Source organism: Schistocerca piceifrons, unplaced genomic scaffold (assembly GCF_021461385.2).
Source record: "Schistocerca piceifrons isolate TAMUIC-IGC-003096 unplaced genomic scaffold, iqSchPice1.1 HiC_scaffold_630, whole genome shotgun sequence".
NCBI classification, from domain to species: domain Eukaryota; kingdom Metazoa; phylum Arthropoda; class Insecta; order Orthoptera; family Acrididae; genus Schistocerca; species Schistocerca piceifrons.
The window spans coordinates 24,219-39,558 of record NW_025728873.1 but is presented as its reverse complement, the minus strand read 5'-3'; the positions used below and the strand labels follow the sequence as shown (position 1 = coordinate 39,558).

Here is a 15,340-nt window from a genome sequence, read left to right as displayed (position 1 = left end):
AGGGCAGTCGTTCGAGGTGCGATGTTCGAGCAACCAGTCGCAGCAGATCAGGAAGCTGTGTCGTGCACTGCATTCTACAAACGCCAGGAACACTGGTGTAGGTAGCGTGGCCGAGCGGTCTAAGGCGCTGGTTTAAGGCACCAGTCTCTTCGGAGGCGTGGGTTCGAATCCCACCGCTGCCAATTTTTACTTCTCGTTTTTGTGCCATTGCGGTGTGTTCTCGTGGGGTACAACGCAGCTCCTGTGACCGCCGCGTCGCGTAGGTAGCGTGGCCGAGCGGTCTAAGGCGCTGGTTTCAGGCACCAGTCTCTTCGGAGGCGTGGGTTCGAATCCCACCGCTGCCAACGTTTTCTGTCTCGAAAACAGGAGCACTGATTTCCCGCGAAGGAAAAAGCGCAGCGTCGGTTTCTTAAACTGTCGTAGCACAGTGGTGCGGTGGTGTAAACAACAGGATTCACCGGCGCAGTTTGGGTCTCATGATTGCTGGCGTTCGTCTCACGAGATGCGTCCCGAGCATGCCGTTCTACGAAGTGGAAACGTTAATTTTTTGCAGTTGTCGTCAAGTAGCGGGTGGGCGCTCGCCGTGTTTGTTGGAGGAGTGCTTGTGTCGTTATCCGGTGTCGTCTAGTGGCTGGGATACCTGGCTCTCGCCCAGGAGGCCTGGGTTCGATTCCCGGTACCGGAAATGCACATTTTATTGCTCCTCTTATGCGACTTGTCCCGACTTAGCTCGACTGACGCTCCGCTGACGCTTGCAGAAAACTACGTAAAATATGATTCGCGGCCACAAGTGACGGCGAGAGAGATGCGACATCTGTCCACCTCTTATCCGGGCACATACCTGCGGTCAACAGACTTGGAGGACTGCAAGACATTGCCACGGGGGTTGAATGCAGCTAACCACTCTGCTCAGTGTCCATCAGCGCGGGCACGTTCGTTTGCCAGTATACATATAATGGAGACCGCGTCTGACACAGCTGTTGCGAGACACAGTCGGCCGAGCTTTGCTGTGCACAGCCACTTGCAGTCGCGAGAGTTGAATTCCGCGGTGGCTCCGTGGCCGTGATCGTCTAGTGGTCAGGACATTGCGTTGTGGCCGCAACAACCCAGGCTCGAATCCGGGTCACGGCACTTTTTAAAGTTCTGCCTTGCTGTCGCTGCAATGACGATAGTGACCCAGTGATTGAAATCACGGTGCCCTCCTGATTTTGTGCTCATGTTCCCTCAGGCTGCAGGTGGCACTACCGATTCCTTATAAACACGCGATGCCGCCGCACCAGGGCGCTGGCAGCTGCCTGTGTAGTTAATCTCTATTCGAAAAGGGCAGTCGTTCGAGGTGCGATGTTCGAGCAACCAGTCGCAGCAGATCAGGAAGCTGTGTCGTGCACTGCATTCTACAAACGCCAGGAACACTGGTGTAGGTAGCGTGGCCGAGCGGTCTAAGGCGCTGGTTTAAGGCACCAGTCTCTTCGGAGGCGTGGGTTCGAATCCCACCGCTGCCAATTTTTACTTCTCGTTTTTGTGCCATTGCGGTGTGTTCTCGTGGGGTACAACGCAGCTCCTGTGACCGCCGCGTCGCGTAGGTAGCGTGGCCGAGCGGTCTAAGGCGCTGGTTTCAGGCACCAGTCTCTTCGGAGGCGTGGGTTCGAATCCCACCGCTGCCAACGTTTTCTGTCTCGAAAACAGGAGCACTGATTTCCCGCGAAGGAAAAAGCGCAGCGTCGGTTTCTTAAACTGTCGTAGCACAGTGGTGCGTGGTGTAACAACAGGATTCACCGGCGCAGTTTGGTCTCATGATTGCTGGCGTTCGTCTCCACGAGATGCGTCCCGAGCATGCCGTTCTACGAAGTGGAAACGTTAATTTTTGCAGTTGTCGTCAAGTAGCGGGTGGGCGCTCGCCGTGTTTGTTGGAGGAGTGCTTGTGTCGTTATCCGGTGTCGTCTAGTGGCTGGGATACCTGGCTCTCGCCCAGGAGGCCTGGGTTCGATTCCCGGTACCGGAAATGCACATTTTATTGCTCCTCTTATGCGACTTGTCCCGACTTAGCTCGACTGACGCTCCGCTGACGCTTGCAGAAAAACTACGTAAAATATGATTCGCGGCCACAAGTGACGGCGAGAGAGATGCGACATCTGTCCACCTCTTATCCGGGCACATACCTGCGGTCAACAGACTTGGAGGACTGCAAGACATTGCCACGGGGGTTGAATGCAGCTAACCACTCTGCTCAGTGTCCATCAGCGCGGGCACGTTCGTTTGCCAGTATACATATAATGGAGACCGCGTCTGACACAGCTGTTGCGAGACACAGTCGGCCGAGCTTTGCTGTGCACAGCCACTTGCAGTCGCGAGAGTTGAATTCCGCGGTGGCTCCGTGGCCGTGATCGTCTAGTGGTCAGGACATTGCGTTGTGGCCGCAACAACCCAGGGCTCGAATCCGGGTCACGGCACTTTTTAAAGTTCTGCCTTGCTGTCGCTGCAATGACGATAGTGACCCAGTGATTGAAATCACGGTGCCCTCCTGATTTTGTGCTCATGTTCCTCAGGCTGCAGGTGGCACTACCGATTCCTTATAAACACGCGATGCCGCCGCACCAGGGCGCTGGCAGCTGCCTGTGTAGTTAATCTCTATTCGAAAAGGGCAGTCGTTCGAGGTGCGATGTTCGAGCAACCAGTCGCAGCAGATCAGGAAGCTGTGTCGTGCACTGCATTCTACAAATGCCAGGAACACTGGTGTAGGTAGCGTGGCCGAGCGGTCTAAGGCGCTGGTTTAAGGCACCAGTCTCTTCGGAGGCGTGGGTTCGAATCCCACCGCTGCCAATTTTTACTTCTCGTTTTTGTGCCATTGCGGTGTGTTCTCGTGGGGTACAACGCAGCTCCTGTGACCGCCGCGTCGCGTAGGTAGCGTGGCCGAGCGGTCTAAGGCGCTGGTTTCAGGCACCAGTCTCTTCGGAGGCGTGGGTTCGAATCCCACCGCTGCCAACGTTTTCTGTCTCGAAAACAGGAGCACTGATTTCCCGCGAAGGAAAAAGCGCAGCGTCGGTTTCTTAAACTGTCGTAGCACAGTGGTGCGTGGTGTAACAACAGGATTCACCGGCGCAGTTTGGTCTCATGATTGCTGGCGTTCGTCTCCACGAGATGCGTCCCGAGCATGCCGTTCTACGAAGTGGAAACGTTAATTTTTGCAGTTGTCGTCAAGTAGCGGGTGGGCGCTCGCCGTGTTTGTTGGAGGAGTGCTTGTGTCGTTATCCGGTGTCGTCTAGTGGCTGGGATACCTGGCTCTCGCCCAGGAGGCCTGGGTTCGATTCCCGGTACCGGAAATGCACATTTTATTGCTCCTCTTATGCGACTTGTCCCGACTTAGCTCGACTGACGCTCCGCTGACGCTTGCAGAAAACTACGTAAAATATGATTCGCGGCCACAAGTGACGGCGAGAGAGATGCGACATCTGTCCACCTCTTATCCGGGCACATACCTGCGGTCAACAGACTTGGAGGACTGCAAGACATTGCCACGGGGGTTGAATGCAGCTAACCACTCTGCTCAGTGTCCATCAGCGCGGGCACGTTCGTTTGCCAGTATACATATAATGGAGACCGCGTCTGACACAGCTGTTGCGAGACACAGTCGGCCGAGCTTTGCTGTGCACAGCCACTTGCAGTCGCGAGAGTTGAATTCCGCGGTGGCTCCGTGGCCGTGATCGTCTAGTGGTCAGGACATTGCGTTGTGGCCGCAACAACCCAGGCTCGAATCCGGGTCACGGCACTTTTTAAAGTTCTGCCTTGCTGTCGCTGCAATGACGATAGTGACCCAGTGATTGAAATCACGGTGCCCTCCTGATTTTGTGCTCATGTTCCTCAGGCTGCAGGTGGCACTACCGATTCCTTATAAACACGCGATGCCGCCGCACCAGGGCGCTGGCAGCTGCCTGTGTAGTTAATCTCTATTCGAAAAGGGCAGTCGTTCGAGGTGCGATGTTCGAGCAACCAGTCGCAGCAGATCAGGAAGCTGTGTCGTGCACTGCATTCTACAAACGCCAGGAACACTGGTGTAGGTAGCGTGGCCGAGCGGTCTAAGGCGCTGGTTTAAGGCACCAGTCTCTTCGGAGGCGTGGGTTCGAATCCCACCGCTGCCAATTTTTACTTCTCGTTTTTGTGCCATTGCGGTGTGTTCTCGTGGGGTACAACGCAGCTCCTGTGACCGCCGCGTCGCGTAGGTAGCGTGGCCGAGCGGTCTAAGGCGCTGGTTTCAGGCACCAGTCTCTTCGGAGGCGTGGGTTCGAATCCCACCGCTGCCAACGTTTTCTGTCTCGAAAACAGGAGCACTGATTTCCCGCGAAGGAAAAAGCGCAGCGTCGGTTTCTTAAACTGTCGTAGCACAGTGGTGCGTGGTGTAACAACAGGATTCACCGGCGCAGTTTGGTCTCATGATTGCTGGCGTTCGTCTCCACGAGATGCGTCCCGAGCATGCCGTTCTACGAAGTGGAAACGTTAATTTTTGCAGTTGTCGTCAAGTAGCGGGTGGGCGCTCGCCGTGTTTGTTGGAGGAGTGCTTGTGTCGTTATCCGGTGTCGTCTAGTGGCTGGGATACCTGGCTCTCGCCCAGGAGGCCTGGGTTCGATTCCCGGTACCGGAAATGCACATTTTATTGCTCCTCTTATGCGACTTGTCCCGACTTAGCTCGACTGACGCTCCGCTGACGCTTGCAGAAAACTACGTAAAATATGATTCGCGGCCACAAGTGACGGCGAGAGAGATGCGACATCTGTCCACCTCTTATCCGGGCACATACCTGCGGTCAACAGACTTGGAGGACTGCAAGACATTGCCACGGGGGTTGAATGCAGCTAACCACTCTGCTCAGTGTCCATCAGCGCGGGCACGTTCGTTTGCCAGTATACATATAATGGAGACCGCGTCTGACACAGCTGTTGCGAGACACAGTCGGCCGAGCTTTGCTGTGCACAGCCACTTGCAGTCGCGAGAGTTGAATTCCGCGGTGGCTCCGTGGCCGTGATCGTCTAGTGGTCAGGACATTGCGTTGTGGCCGCAACAACCCAGGCTCGAATCCGGGTCACGGCACTTTTTAAAGTTCTGCCTTGCTGTCGCTGCAATGACGATAGTGACCCAGTGATTGAAATCACGGTGCCCTCCTGATTTTGTGCTCATGTTCCTCAGGCTGCAGGTGGCACTACCGATTCCTTATAAACACGCGATGCCGCCGCACCAGGGCGCTGGCAGCTGCCTGTGTAGTTAATCTCTATTCGAAAAGGGCAGTCGTTCGAGGTGCGATGTTCGAGCAACCAGTCGCAGCAGATCAGGAAGCTGTGTCGTGCACTGCATTCTACAAACGCCAGGAACACTGGTGTAGGTAGCGTGGCCGAGCGGTCTAAGGCGCTGGTTTAAGGCACCAGTCTCTTCGGAGGCGTGGGTTCGAATCCCACCGCTGCCAATTTTTACTTCTCGTTTTTGTGCCATTGCGGTGTGTTCTCGTGGGGTACAACGCAGCTCCTGTGACCGCCGCGTCGCGTAGGTAGCGTGGCCGAGCGGTCTAAGGCGCTGGTTTCAGGCACCAGTCTCTTCGGAGGCGTGGGTTCGAATCCCACCGCTGCCAACGTTTTCTGTCTCGAAAACAGGAGCACTGATTTCCCGCGAAGGAAAAAGCGCAGCGTCGGTTTCTTAAACTGTCGTAGCACAGTGGTGCGTGGTGTAACAACAGGATTCACCGGCGCAGTTTGGTCTCATGATTGCTGGCGTTCGTCTCCACGAGATGCGTCCCGAGCATGCCGTTCTACGAAGTGGAAACGTTAATTTTTGCAGTTGTCGTCAAGTAGCGGGTGGGCGCTCGCCGTGTTTGTTGGAGGAGTGCTTGTGTCGTTATCCGGTGTCGTCTAGTGGCTGGGATACCTGGCTCTCGCCCAGGAGGCCTGGGTTCGATTCCCGGTACCGGAAATGCACATTTTATTGCTCCTCTTATGCGACTTGTCCCGACTTAGCTCGACTGACGCTCCGCTGACGCTTGCAGAAAACTACGTAAAATATGATTCGCGGCCACAAGTGACGGCGAGAGAGATGCGACATCTGTCCACCTCTTATCCGGGCACATACCTGCGGTCAACAGACTTGGAGGACTGCAAGACATTGCCACGGGGGTTGAATGCAGCTAACCACTCTGCTCAGTGTCCATCAGCGCGGGCACGTTCGTTTGCCAGTATACATATAATGGAGACCGCGTCTGACACAGCTGTTGCGAGACACAGTCGGCCGAGCTTTGCTGTGCACAGCCACTTGCAGTCGCGAGAGTTGAATTCCGCGGTGGCTCCGTGGCCGTGATCGTCTAGTGGTCAGGACATTGCGTTGTGGCCGCAACAACCCAGGCTCGAATCCGGGTCACGGCACTTTTTAAAGTTCTGCCTTGCTGTCGCTGCAATGACGATAGTGACCCAGTGATTGAAATCACGGTGCCCTCCTGATTTTGTGCTCATGTTCCTCAGGCTGCAGGTGGCACTACCGATTCCTTATAAACACGCGATGCCGCCGCACCAGGGCGCTGGCAGCTGCCTGTGTAGTTAATCTCTATTCGAAAAGGGCAGTCGTTCGAGGTGCGATGTTCGAGCAACCAGTCGCAGCAGATCAGGAAGCTGTGTCGTGCACTGCATTCTACAAATGCCAGGAACACTGGTGTAGGTAGCGTGGCCGAGCGGTCTAAGGCGCTGGTTTAAGGCACCAGTCTCTTCGGAGGCGTGGGTTCGAATCCCACCGCTGCCAATTTTTACTTCTCGTTTTTGTGCCATTGCGGTGTGTTCTCGTGGGGTACAACGCAGCTCCTGTGACCGCCGCGTCGCGTAGGTAGCGTGGCCGAGCGGTCTAAGGCGCTGGTTTCAGGCACCAGTCTCTTCGGAGGCGTGGGTTCGAATCCCACCGCTGCCAACGTTTTCTGTCTCGAAAACAGGAGCACTGATTTCCCGCGAAGGAAAAAGCGCAGCGTCGGTTTCTTAAACTGTCGTAGCACAGTGGTGCGTGGTGTAACAACAGGATTCACCGGCGCAGTTTGGTCTCATGATTGCTGGCGTTCGTCTCCACGAGATGCGTCCCGAGCATGCCGTTCTACGAAGTGGAAACGTTAATTTTTGCAGTTGTCGTCAAGTAGCGGGTGGGCGCTCGCCGTGTTTGTTGGAGGAGTGCTTGTGTCGTTATCCGGTGTCGTCTAGTGGCTGGGATACCTGGCTCTCGCCCAGGAGGCCTGGGTTCGATTCCCGGTACCGGAAATGCACATTTTATTGCTCCTCTTATGCGACTTGTCCCGACTTAGCTCGACTGACGCTCCGCTGACGCTTGCAGAAAACTACGTAAAATATGATTCGCGGCCACAAGTGACGGCGAGAGAGATGCGACATCTGTCCACCTCTTATCCGGGCACATACCTGCGGTCAACAGACTTGGAGGACTGCAAGACATTGCCACGGGGGTTGAATGCAGCTAACCACTCTGCTCAGTGTCCATCAGCGCGGGCACGTTCGTTTGCCAGTATACATATAATGGAGACCGCGTCTGACACAGCTGTTGCGAGACACAGTCGGCCGAGCTTTGCTGTGCACAGCCACTTGCAGTCGCGAGAGTTGAATTCCGCGGTGGCTCCGTGGCCGTGATCGTCTAGTGGTCAGGACATTGCGTTGTGGCCGCAACAACCCAGGCTCGAATCCGGGTCACGGCACTTTTTAAAGTTCTGCCTTGCTGTCGCTGCAATGACGATAGTGACCCAGTGATTGAAATCACGGTGCCCTCCTGATTTTGTGCTCATGTTCCTCAGGCTGCAGGTGGCACTACCGATTCCTTATAAACACGCGATGCCGCCGCACCAGGGCGCTGGCAGCTGCCTGTGTAGTTAATCTCTATTCGAAAAGGGCAGTCGTTCGAGGTGCGATGTTCGAGCAACCAGTCGCAGCAGATCAGGAAGCTGTGTCGTGCACTGCATTCTACAAACGCCAGGAACACTGGTGTAGGTAGCGTGGCCGAGCGGTCTAAGGCGCTGGTTTAAGGCACCAGTCTCTTCGGAGGCGTGGGTTCGAATCCCACCGCTGCCAATTTTTACTTCTCGTTTTTGTGCCATTGCGGTGTGTTCTCGTGGGGTACAACGCAGCTCCTGTGACCGCCGCGTCGCGTAGGTAGCGTGGCCGAGCGGTCTAAGGCGCTGGTTTCAGGCACCAGTCTCTTCGGAGGCGTGGGTTCGAATCCCACCGCTGCCAACGTTTTCTGTCTCGAAAACAGGAGCACTGATTTCCCGCGAAGGAAAAAGCGCAGCGTCGGTTTCTTAAACTGTCGTAGCACAGTGGTGCGTGGTGTAACAACAGGATTCACCGGCGCAGTTTGGTCTCATGATTGCTGGCGTTCGTCTCCACGAGATGCGTCCCGAGCATGCCGTTCTACGAAGTGGAAACGTTAATTTTTGCAGTTGTCGTCAAGTAGCGGGTGGGCGCTCGCCGTGTTTGTTGGAGGAGTGCTTGTGTCGTTATCCGGTGTCGTCTAGTGGCTGGGATACCTGGCTCTCGCCCAGGAGGCCTGGGTTCGATTCCCGGTACCGGAAATGCACATTTTATTGCTCCTCTTATGCGACTTGTCCCGACTTAGCTCGACTGACGCTCCGCTGACGCTTGCAGAAAACTACGTAAAATATGATTCGCGGCCACAAGTGACGGCGAGAGAGATGCGACATCTGTCCACCTCTTATCCGGGCACATACCTGCGGTCAACAGACTTGGAGGACTGCAAGACATTGCCACGGGGGTTGAATGCAGCTAACCACTCTGCTCAGTGTCCATCAGCGCGGGCACGTTCGTTTGCCAGTATACATATAATGGAGACCGCGTCTGACACAGCTGTTGCGAGACACAGTCGGCCGAGCTTTGCTGTGCACAGCCACTTGCAGTCGCGAGAGTTGAATTCCGCGGTGGCTCCGTGGCCGTGATCGTCTAGTGGTCAGGACATTGCGTTGTGGCCGCAACAACCCAGGCTCGAATCCGGGTCACGGCACTTTTTAAAGTTCTGCCTTGCTGTCGCTGCAATGACGATAGTGACCCAGTGATTGAAATCACGGTGCCCTCCTGATTTTGTGCTCATGTTCCTCAGGCTGCAGGTGGCACTACCGATTCCTTATAAACACGCGATGCCGCCGCACCAGGGCGCTGGCAGCTGCCTGTGTAGTTAATCTCTATTCGAAAAGGGCAGTCGTTCGAGGTGCGATGTTCGAGCAACCAGTCGCAGCAGATCAGGAAGCTGTGTCGTGCACTGCATTCTACAAACGCCAGGAACACTGGTGTAGGTAGCGTGGCCGAGCGGTCTAAGGCGCTGGTTTAAGGCACCAGTCTCTTCGGAGGCGTGGGTTCGAATCCCACCGCTGCCAATTTTTACTTCTCGTTTTTGTGCCATTGCGGTGTGTTCTCGTGGGGTACAACGCAGCTCCTGTGACCGCCGCGTCGCGTAGGTAGCGTGGCCGAGCGGTCTAAGGCGCTGGTTTCAGGCACCAGTCTCTTCGGAGGCGTGGGTTCGAATCCCACCGCTGCCAACGTTTTCTGTCTCGAAAACAGGAGCACTGATTTCCCGCGAAGGAAAAAGCGCAGCGTCGGTTTCTTAAACTGTCGTAGCACAGTGGTGCGTGGTGTAACAACAGGATTCACCGGCGCAGTTTGGTCTCATGATTGCTGGCGTTCGTCTCCACGAGATGCGTCCCGAGCATGCCGTTCTACGAAGTGGAAACGTTAATTTTTGCAGTTGTCGTCAAGTAGCGGGTGGGCGCTCGCCGTGTTTGTTGGAGGAGTGCTTGTGTCGTTATCCGGTGTCGTCTAGTGGCTGGGATACCTGGCTCTCGCCCAGGAGGCCTGGGTTCGATTCCCGGTACCGGAAATGCACATTTTATTGCTCCTCTTATGCGACTTGTCCCGACTTAGCTCGACTGACGCTCCGCTGACGCTTGCAGAAAACTACGTAAAATATGATTCGCGGCCACAAGTGACGGCGAGAGAGATGCGACATCTGTCCACCTCTTATCCGGGCACATACCTGCGGTCAACAGACTTGGAGGACTGCAAGACATTGCCACGGGGGTTGAATGCAGCTAACCACTCTGCTCAGTGTCCATCAGCGCGGGCACGTTCGTTTGCCAGTATACATATAATGGAGACCGCGTCTGACACAGCTGTTGCGAGACACAGTCGGCCGAGCTTTGCTGTGCACAGCCACTTGCAGTCGCGAGAGTTGAATTCCGCGGTGGCTCCGTGGCCGTGATCGTCTAGTGGTCAGGACATTGCGTTGTGGCCGCAACAACCCAGGCTCGAATCCGGGTCACGGCACTTTTTAAAGTTCTGCCTTGCTGTCGCTGCAATGACGATAGTGACCCAGTGATTGAAATCACGGTGCCCTCCTGATTTTGTGCTCATGTTCCTCAGGCTGCAGGTGGCACTACCGATTCCTTATAAACACGCGATGCCGCCGCACCAGGGCGCTGGCAGCTGCCTGTGTAGTTAATCTCTATTCGAAAAGGGCAGTCGTTCGAGGTGCGATGTTCGAGCAACCAGTCGCAGCAGATCAGGAAGCTGTGTCGTGCACTGCATTCTACAAACGCCAGGAACACTGGTGTAGGTAGCGTGGCCGAGCGGTCTAAGGCGCTGGTTTAAGGCACCAGTCTCTTCGGAGGCGTGGGTTCGAATCCCACCGCTGCCAATTTTTACTTCTCGTTTTTGTGCCATTGCGGTGTGTTCTCGTGGGGTACAACGCAGCTCCTGTGACCGCCGCGTCGCGTAGGTAGCGTGGCCGAGCGGTCTAAGGCGCTGGTTTCAGGCACCAGTCTCTTCGGAGGCGTGGGTTCGAATCCCACCGCTGCCAACGTTTTCTGTCTCGAAAACAGGAGCACTGATTTCCCGCGAAGGAAAAAGCGCAGCGTCGGTTTCTTAAACTGTCGTAGCACAGTGGTGCGTGGTGTAACAACAGGATTCACCGGCGCAGTTTGGTCTCATGATTGCTGGCGTTCGTCTCCACGAGATGCGTCCCGAGCATGCCGTTCTACGAAGTGGAAACGTTAATTTTTGCAGTTGTCGTCAAGTAGCGGGTGGGCGCTCGCCGTGTTTGTTGGAGGAGTGCTTGTGTCGTTATCCGGTGTCGTCTAGTGGCTGGGATACCTGGCTCTCGCCCAGGAGGCCTGGGTTCGATTCCCGGTACCGGAAATGCACATTTTATTGCTCCTCTTATGCGACTTGTCCCGACTTAGCTCGACTGACGCTCCGCTGACGCTTGCAGAAAACTACGTAAAATATGATTCGCGGCCACAAGTGACGGCGAGAGAGATGCGACATCTGTCCACCTCTTATCCGGGCACATACCTGCGGTCAACAGACTTGGAGGACTGCAAGACATTGCCACGGGGGTTGAATGCAGCTAACCACTCTGCTCAGTGTCCATCAGCGCGGGCACGTTCGTTTGCCAGTATACATATAATGGAGACCGCGTCTGACACAGCTGTTGCGAGACACAGTCGGCCGAGCTTTGCTGTGCACAGCCACTTGCAGTCGCGAGAGTTGAATTCCGCGGTGGCTCCGTGGCCGTGATCGTCTAGTGGTCAGGACATTGCGTTGTGGCCGCAACAACCCAGGCTCGAATCCGGGTCACGGCACTTTTTAAAGTTCTGCCTTGCTGTCGCTGCAATGACGATAGTGACCCAGTGATTGAAATCACGGTGCCCTCCTGATTTTGTGCTCATGTTCCTCAGGCTGCAGGTGGCACTACCGATTCCTTATAAACACGCGATGCCGCCGCACCAGGGCGCTGGCAGCTGCCTGTGTAGTTAATCTCTATTCGAAAAGGGCAGTCGTTCGAGGTGCGATGTTCGAGCAACCAGTCGCAGCAGATCAGGAAGCTGTGTCGTGCACTGCATTCTACAAACGCCAGGAACACTGGTGTAGGTAGCGTGGCCGAGCGGTCTAAGGCGCTGGTTTAAGGCACCAGTCTCTTCGGAGGCGTGGGTTCGAATCCCACCGCTGCCAATTTTTACTTCTCGTTTTTGTGCCATTGCGGTGTGTTCTCGTGGGGTACAACGCAGCTCCTGTGACCGCCGCGTCGCGTAGGTAGCGTGGCCGAGCGGTCTAAGGCGCTGGTTTCAGGCACCAGTCTCTTCGGAGGCGTGGGTTCGAATCCCACCGCTGCCAACGTTTTCTGTCTCGAAAACAGGAGCACTGATTTCCCGCGAAGGAAAAAGCGCAGCGTCGGTTTCTTAAACTGTCGTAGCACAGTGGTGCGTGGTGTAACAACAGGATTCACCGGCGCAGTTTGGTCTCATGATTGCTGGCGTTCGTCTCCACGAGATGCGTCCCGAGCATGCCGTTCTACGAAGTGGAAACGTTAATTTTTGCAGTTGTCGTCAAGTAGCGGGTGGGCGCTCGCCGTGTTTGTTGGAGGAGTGCTTGTGTCGTTATCCGGTGTCGTCTAGTGGCTGGGATACCTGGCTCTCGCCCAGGAGGCCTGGGTTCGATTCCCGGTACCGGAAATGCACATTTTATTGCTCCTCTTATGCGACTTGTCCCGACTTAGCTCGACTGACGCTCCGCTGACGCTTGCAGAAAACTACGTAAAATATGATTCGCGGCCACAAGTGACGGCGAGAGAGATGCGACATCTGTCCACCTCTTATCCGGGCACATACCTGCGGTCAACAGACTTGGAGGACTGCAAGACATTGCCACGGGGGTTGAATGCAGCTAACCACTCTGCTCAGTGTCCATCAGCGCGGGCACGTTCGTTTGCCAGTATACATATAATGGAGACCGCGTCTGACACAGCTGTTGCGAGACACAGTCGGCCGAGCTTTGCTGTGCACAGCCACTTGCAGTCGCGAGAGTTGAATTCCGCGGTGGCTCCGTGGCCGTGATCGTCTAGTGGTCAGGACATTGCGTTGTGGCCGCAACAACCCAGGCTCGAATCCGGGTCACGGCACTTTTTAAAGTTCTGCCTTGCTGTCGCTGCAATGACGATAGTGACCCAGTGATTGAAATCACGGTGCCCTCCTGATTTTGTGCTCATGTTCCTCAGGCTGCAGGTGGCACTACCGATTCCTTATAAACACGCGATGCCGCCGCACCAGGGCGCTGGCAGCTGCCTGTGTAGTTAATCTCTATTCGAAAAGGGCAGTCGTTCGAGGTGCGATGTTCGAGCAACCAGTCGCAGCAGATCAGGAAGCTGTGTCGTGCACTGCATTCTACAAATGCCAGGAACACTGGTGTAGGTAGCGTGGCCGAGCGGTCTAAGGCGCTGGTTTAAGGCACCAGTCTCTTCGGAGGCGTGGGTTCGAATCCCACCGCTGCCAATTTTTACTTCTCGTTTTTGTGCCATTGCGGTGTGTTCTCGTGGGGTACAACGCAGCTCCTGTGACCGCCGCGTCGCGTAGGTAGCGTGGCCGAGCGGTCTAAGGCGCTGGTTTCAGGCACCAGTCTCTTCGGAGGCGTGGGTTCGAATCCCACCGCTGCCAACGTTTTCTGTCTCGAAAACAGGAGCACTGATTTCCCGCGAAGGAAAAAGCGCAGCGTCGGTTTCTTAAACTGTCGTAGCACAGTGGTGCGTGGTGTAACAACAGGATTCACCGGCGCAGTTTGGTCTCATGATTGCTGGCGTTCGTCTCCACGAGATGCGTCCCGAGCATGCCGTTCTACGAAGTGGAAACGTTAATTTTTGCAGTTGTCGTCAAGTAGCGGGTGGGCGCTCGCCGTGTTTGTTGGAGGAGTGCTTGTGTCGTTATCCGGTGTCGTCTAGTGGCTGGGATACCTGGCTCTCGCCCAGGAGGCCTGGGTTCGATTCCCGGTACCGGAAATGCACATTTTATTGCTCCTCTTATGCGACTTGTCCCGACTTAGCTCGACTGACGCTCCGCTGACGCTTGCAGAAAACTACGTAAAATATGATTCGCGGCCACAAGTGACGGCGAGAGAGATGCGACATCTGTCCACCTCTTATCCGGGCACATACCTGCGGTCAACAGACTTGGAGGACTGCAAGACATTGCCACGGGGGTTGAATGCAGCTAACCACTCTGCTCAGTGTCCATCAGCGCGGGCACGTTCGTTTGCCAGTATACATATAATGGAGACCGCGTCTGACACAGCTGTTGCGAGACACAGTCGGCCGAGCTTTGCTGTGCACAGCCACTTGCAGTCGCGAGAGTTGAATTCCGCGGTGGCTCCGTGGCCGTGATCGTCTAGTGGTCAGGACATTGCGTTGTGGCCGCAACAACCCAGGCTCGAATCCGGGTCACGGCACTTTTTAAAGTTCTGCCTTGCTGTCGCTGCAATGACGATAGTGACCCAGTGATTGAAATCACGGTGCCCTCCTGATTTTGTGCTCATGTTCCTCAGGCTGCAGGTGGCACTACCGATTCCTTATAAACACGCGATGCCGCCGCACCAGGGCGCTGGCAGCTGCCTGTGTAGTTAATCTCTATTCGAAAAGGGCAGTCGTTCGAGGTGCGATGTTCGAGCAACCAGTCGCAGCAGATCAGGAAGCTGTGTCGTGCACTGCATTCTACAAACGCCAGGAACACTGGTGTAGGTAGCGTGGCCGAGCGGTCTAAGGCGCTGGTTTAAGGCACCAGTCTCTTCGGAGGCGTGGGTTCGAATCCCACCGCTGCCAATTTTTACTTCTCGTTTTTGTGCCATTGCGGTGTGTTCTCGTGGGGTACAACGCAGCTCCTGTGACCGCCGCGTCGCGTAGGTAGCGTGGCCGAGCGGTCTAAGGCGCTGGTTTCAGGCACCAGTCTCTTCGGAGGCGTGGGTTCGAATCCCACCGCTGCCAACGTTTTCTGTCTCGAAAACAGGAGCACTGATTTCCCGCGAAGGAAAAAGCGCAGCGTCGGTTTCTTAAACTGTCGTAGCACAGTGGTGCGTGGTGTAACAACAGGATTCACCGGCGCAGTTTGGTCTCATGATTGCTGGCGTTCGTCTCCACGAGATGCGTCCCGAGCATGCCGTTCTACGAAGTGGAAACGTTAATTTTTGCAGTTGTCGTCAAGTAGCGGGTGGGCGCTCGCCGTGTTTGTTGGAGGAGTGCTTGTGTCGTTATCCGGTGTCGTCTAGTGGCTGGGATACCTGGCTCTCGCCCAGGAGGCCTGGGTTCGATTCCCGGTACCGGAAATGCACATTTTATTGCTCCTCTTATGCGACTTGTCCCGACTTAGCTCGACTGACGCTCCGCTGACGCTTGCAGAAAACTACGTAAAATATGATTCGCGGCCACAAGTGACGGCGAGAGAGATGCGACATCTGTCCACCTCTTATCCGGGCACATACCTGCGGTCAACAGACTTGGA

General features: G+C 55.5%; 36 non-coding genes across 36 annotated transcripts; all 36 read left to right on the top strand.

The window, feature by feature from the left end:
* Positions 1 to 100: 100 nt before the first annotated feature.
* Positions 101 to 182, top strand: Trnal-aag. The gene has a single exon. It is a non-coding gene; the product is annotated as a tRNA-Leu (tRNA).
* Positions 183 to 262: 80 nt separating this feature from the next.
* Positions 263 to 344, top strand: Trnal-cag. Its single transcript has one exon. It is a non-coding gene; the product is annotated as a tRNA-Leu (tRNA).
* A 269-nt stretch (positions 345 to 613) lies between these two features.
* Positions 614 to 685, top strand: Trnae-cuc. The gene has a single exon. It is a non-coding gene; the product is annotated as a tRNA-Glu (tRNA).
* Positions 686 to 1,420: 735 nt separating this feature from the next.
* Trnal-aag lies at positions 1,421 to 1,502 on the top strand. The gene has a single exon. It is a non-coding gene; the product is annotated as a tRNA-Leu (tRNA).
* Positions 1,503 to 1,582: 80 nt separating this feature from the next.
* Trnal-cag lies at positions 1,583 to 1,664 on the top strand. Its single transcript has one exon. It is a non-coding gene; the product is annotated as a tRNA-Leu (tRNA).
* Positions 1,665 to 1,930: 266 nt separating this feature from the next.
* Positions 1,931 to 2,002, top strand: Trnae-cuc. The gene has a single exon. It is a non-coding gene; the product is annotated as a tRNA-Glu (tRNA).
* Positions 2,003 to 2,738: 736 nt separating this feature from the next.
* Trnal-aag lies at positions 2,739 to 2,820 on the top strand. The gene has a single exon. It is a non-coding gene; the product is annotated as a tRNA-Leu (tRNA).
* An 80-nt stretch (positions 2,821 to 2,900) lies between these two features.
* Trnal-cag lies at positions 2,901 to 2,982 on the top strand. The gene has a single exon. It is a non-coding gene; the product is annotated as a tRNA-Leu (tRNA).
* Positions 2,983 to 3,248: 266 nt separating this feature from the next.
* On the top strand, positions 3,249 to 3,320 carry Trnae-cuc. The gene has a single exon. It is a non-coding gene; the product is annotated as a tRNA-Glu (tRNA).
* A 734-nt stretch (positions 3,321 to 4,054) lies between these two features.
* Positions 4,055 to 4,136, top strand: Trnal-aag. The gene has a single exon. It is a non-coding gene; the product is annotated as a tRNA-Leu (tRNA).
* An 80-nt stretch (positions 4,137 to 4,216) lies between these two features.
* Positions 4,217 to 4,298, top strand: Trnal-cag. The gene has a single exon. It is a non-coding gene; the product is annotated as a tRNA-Leu (tRNA).
* Positions 4,299 to 4,564: 266 nt separating this feature from the next.
* On the top strand, positions 4,565 to 4,636 carry Trnae-cuc. Its single transcript has one exon. It is a non-coding gene; the product is annotated as a tRNA-Glu (tRNA).
* A 734-nt stretch (positions 4,637 to 5,370) lies between these two features.
* On the top strand, positions 5,371 to 5,452 carry Trnal-aag. Its single transcript has one exon. It is a non-coding gene; the product is annotated as a tRNA-Leu (tRNA).
* An 80-nt stretch (positions 5,453 to 5,532) lies between these two features.
* Trnal-cag lies at positions 5,533 to 5,614 on the top strand. Its single transcript has one exon. It is a non-coding gene; the product is annotated as a tRNA-Leu (tRNA).
* Positions 5,615 to 5,880: 266 nt separating this feature from the next.
* Trnae-cuc lies at positions 5,881 to 5,952 on the top strand. Its single transcript has one exon. It is a non-coding gene; the product is annotated as a tRNA-Glu (tRNA).
* A 734-nt stretch (positions 5,953 to 6,686) lies between these two features.
* Trnal-aag lies at positions 6,687 to 6,768 on the top strand. The gene has a single exon. It is a non-coding gene; the product is annotated as a tRNA-Leu (tRNA).
* An 80-nt stretch (positions 6,769 to 6,848) lies between these two features.
* On the top strand, positions 6,849 to 6,930 carry Trnal-cag. Its single transcript has one exon. It is a non-coding gene; the product is annotated as a tRNA-Leu (tRNA).
* Positions 6,931 to 7,196: 266 nt separating this feature from the next.
* Trnae-cuc lies at positions 7,197 to 7,268 on the top strand. The gene has a single exon. It is a non-coding gene; the product is annotated as a tRNA-Glu (tRNA).
* Positions 7,269 to 8,002: 734 nt separating this feature from the next.
* Positions 8,003 to 8,084, top strand: Trnal-aag. The gene has a single exon. It is a non-coding gene; the product is annotated as a tRNA-Leu (tRNA).
* An 80-nt stretch (positions 8,085 to 8,164) lies between these two features.
* Trnal-cag lies at positions 8,165 to 8,246 on the top strand. The gene has a single exon. It is a non-coding gene; the product is annotated as a tRNA-Leu (tRNA).
* Positions 8,247 to 8,512: 266 nt separating this feature from the next.
* On the top strand, positions 8,513 to 8,584 carry Trnae-cuc. Its single transcript has one exon. It is a non-coding gene; the product is annotated as a tRNA-Glu (tRNA).
* A 734-nt stretch (positions 8,585 to 9,318) lies between these two features.
* Trnal-aag lies at positions 9,319 to 9,400 on the top strand. Its single transcript has one exon. It is a non-coding gene; the product is annotated as a tRNA-Leu (tRNA).
* An 80-nt stretch (positions 9,401 to 9,480) lies between these two features.
* Trnal-cag lies at positions 9,481 to 9,562 on the top strand. The gene has a single exon. It is a non-coding gene; the product is annotated as a tRNA-Leu (tRNA).
* Positions 9,563 to 9,828: 266 nt separating this feature from the next.
* On the top strand, positions 9,829 to 9,900 carry Trnae-cuc. Its single transcript has one exon. It is a non-coding gene; the product is annotated as a tRNA-Glu (tRNA).
* Positions 9,901 to 10,634: 734 nt separating this feature from the next.
* Positions 10,635 to 10,716, top strand: Trnal-aag. Its single transcript has one exon. It is a non-coding gene; the product is annotated as a tRNA-Leu (tRNA).
* Positions 10,717 to 10,796: 80 nt separating this feature from the next.
* Positions 10,797 to 10,878, top strand: Trnal-cag. Its single transcript has one exon. It is a non-coding gene; the product is annotated as a tRNA-Leu (tRNA).
* A 266-nt stretch (positions 10,879 to 11,144) lies between these two features.
* Positions 11,145 to 11,216, top strand: Trnae-cuc. The gene has a single exon. It is a non-coding gene; the product is annotated as a tRNA-Glu (tRNA).
* A 734-nt stretch (positions 11,217 to 11,950) lies between these two features.
* Positions 11,951 to 12,032, top strand: Trnal-aag. The gene has a single exon. It is a non-coding gene; the product is annotated as a tRNA-Leu (tRNA).
* An 80-nt stretch (positions 12,033 to 12,112) lies between these two features.
* Trnal-cag lies at positions 12,113 to 12,194 on the top strand. Its single transcript has one exon. It is a non-coding gene; the product is annotated as a tRNA-Leu (tRNA).
* A 266-nt stretch (positions 12,195 to 12,460) lies between these two features.
* Trnae-cuc lies at positions 12,461 to 12,532 on the top strand. The gene has a single exon. It is a non-coding gene; the product is annotated as a tRNA-Glu (tRNA).
* Positions 12,533 to 13,266: 734 nt separating this feature from the next.
* Positions 13,267 to 13,348, top strand: Trnal-aag. The gene has a single exon. It is a non-coding gene; the product is annotated as a tRNA-Leu (tRNA).
* Positions 13,349 to 13,428: 80 nt separating this feature from the next.
* Trnal-cag lies at positions 13,429 to 13,510 on the top strand. The gene has a single exon. It is a non-coding gene; the product is annotated as a tRNA-Leu (tRNA).
* Positions 13,511 to 13,776: 266 nt separating this feature from the next.
* Trnae-cuc lies at positions 13,777 to 13,848 on the top strand. Its single transcript has one exon. It is a non-coding gene; the product is annotated as a tRNA-Glu (tRNA).
* Positions 13,849 to 14,582: 734 nt separating this feature from the next.
* Trnal-aag lies at positions 14,583 to 14,664 on the top strand. Its single transcript has one exon. It is a non-coding gene; the product is annotated as a tRNA-Leu (tRNA).
* Positions 14,665 to 14,744: 80 nt separating this feature from the next.
* Trnal-cag lies at positions 14,745 to 14,826 on the top strand. The gene has a single exon. It is a non-coding gene; the product is annotated as a tRNA-Leu (tRNA).
* A 266-nt stretch (positions 14,827 to 15,092) lies between these two features.
* On the top strand, positions 15,093 to 15,164 carry Trnae-cuc. The gene has a single exon. It is a non-coding gene; the product is annotated as a tRNA-Glu (tRNA).
* The last annotated feature ends 176 nt before the right edge of the window (positions 15,165 to 15,340 follow it).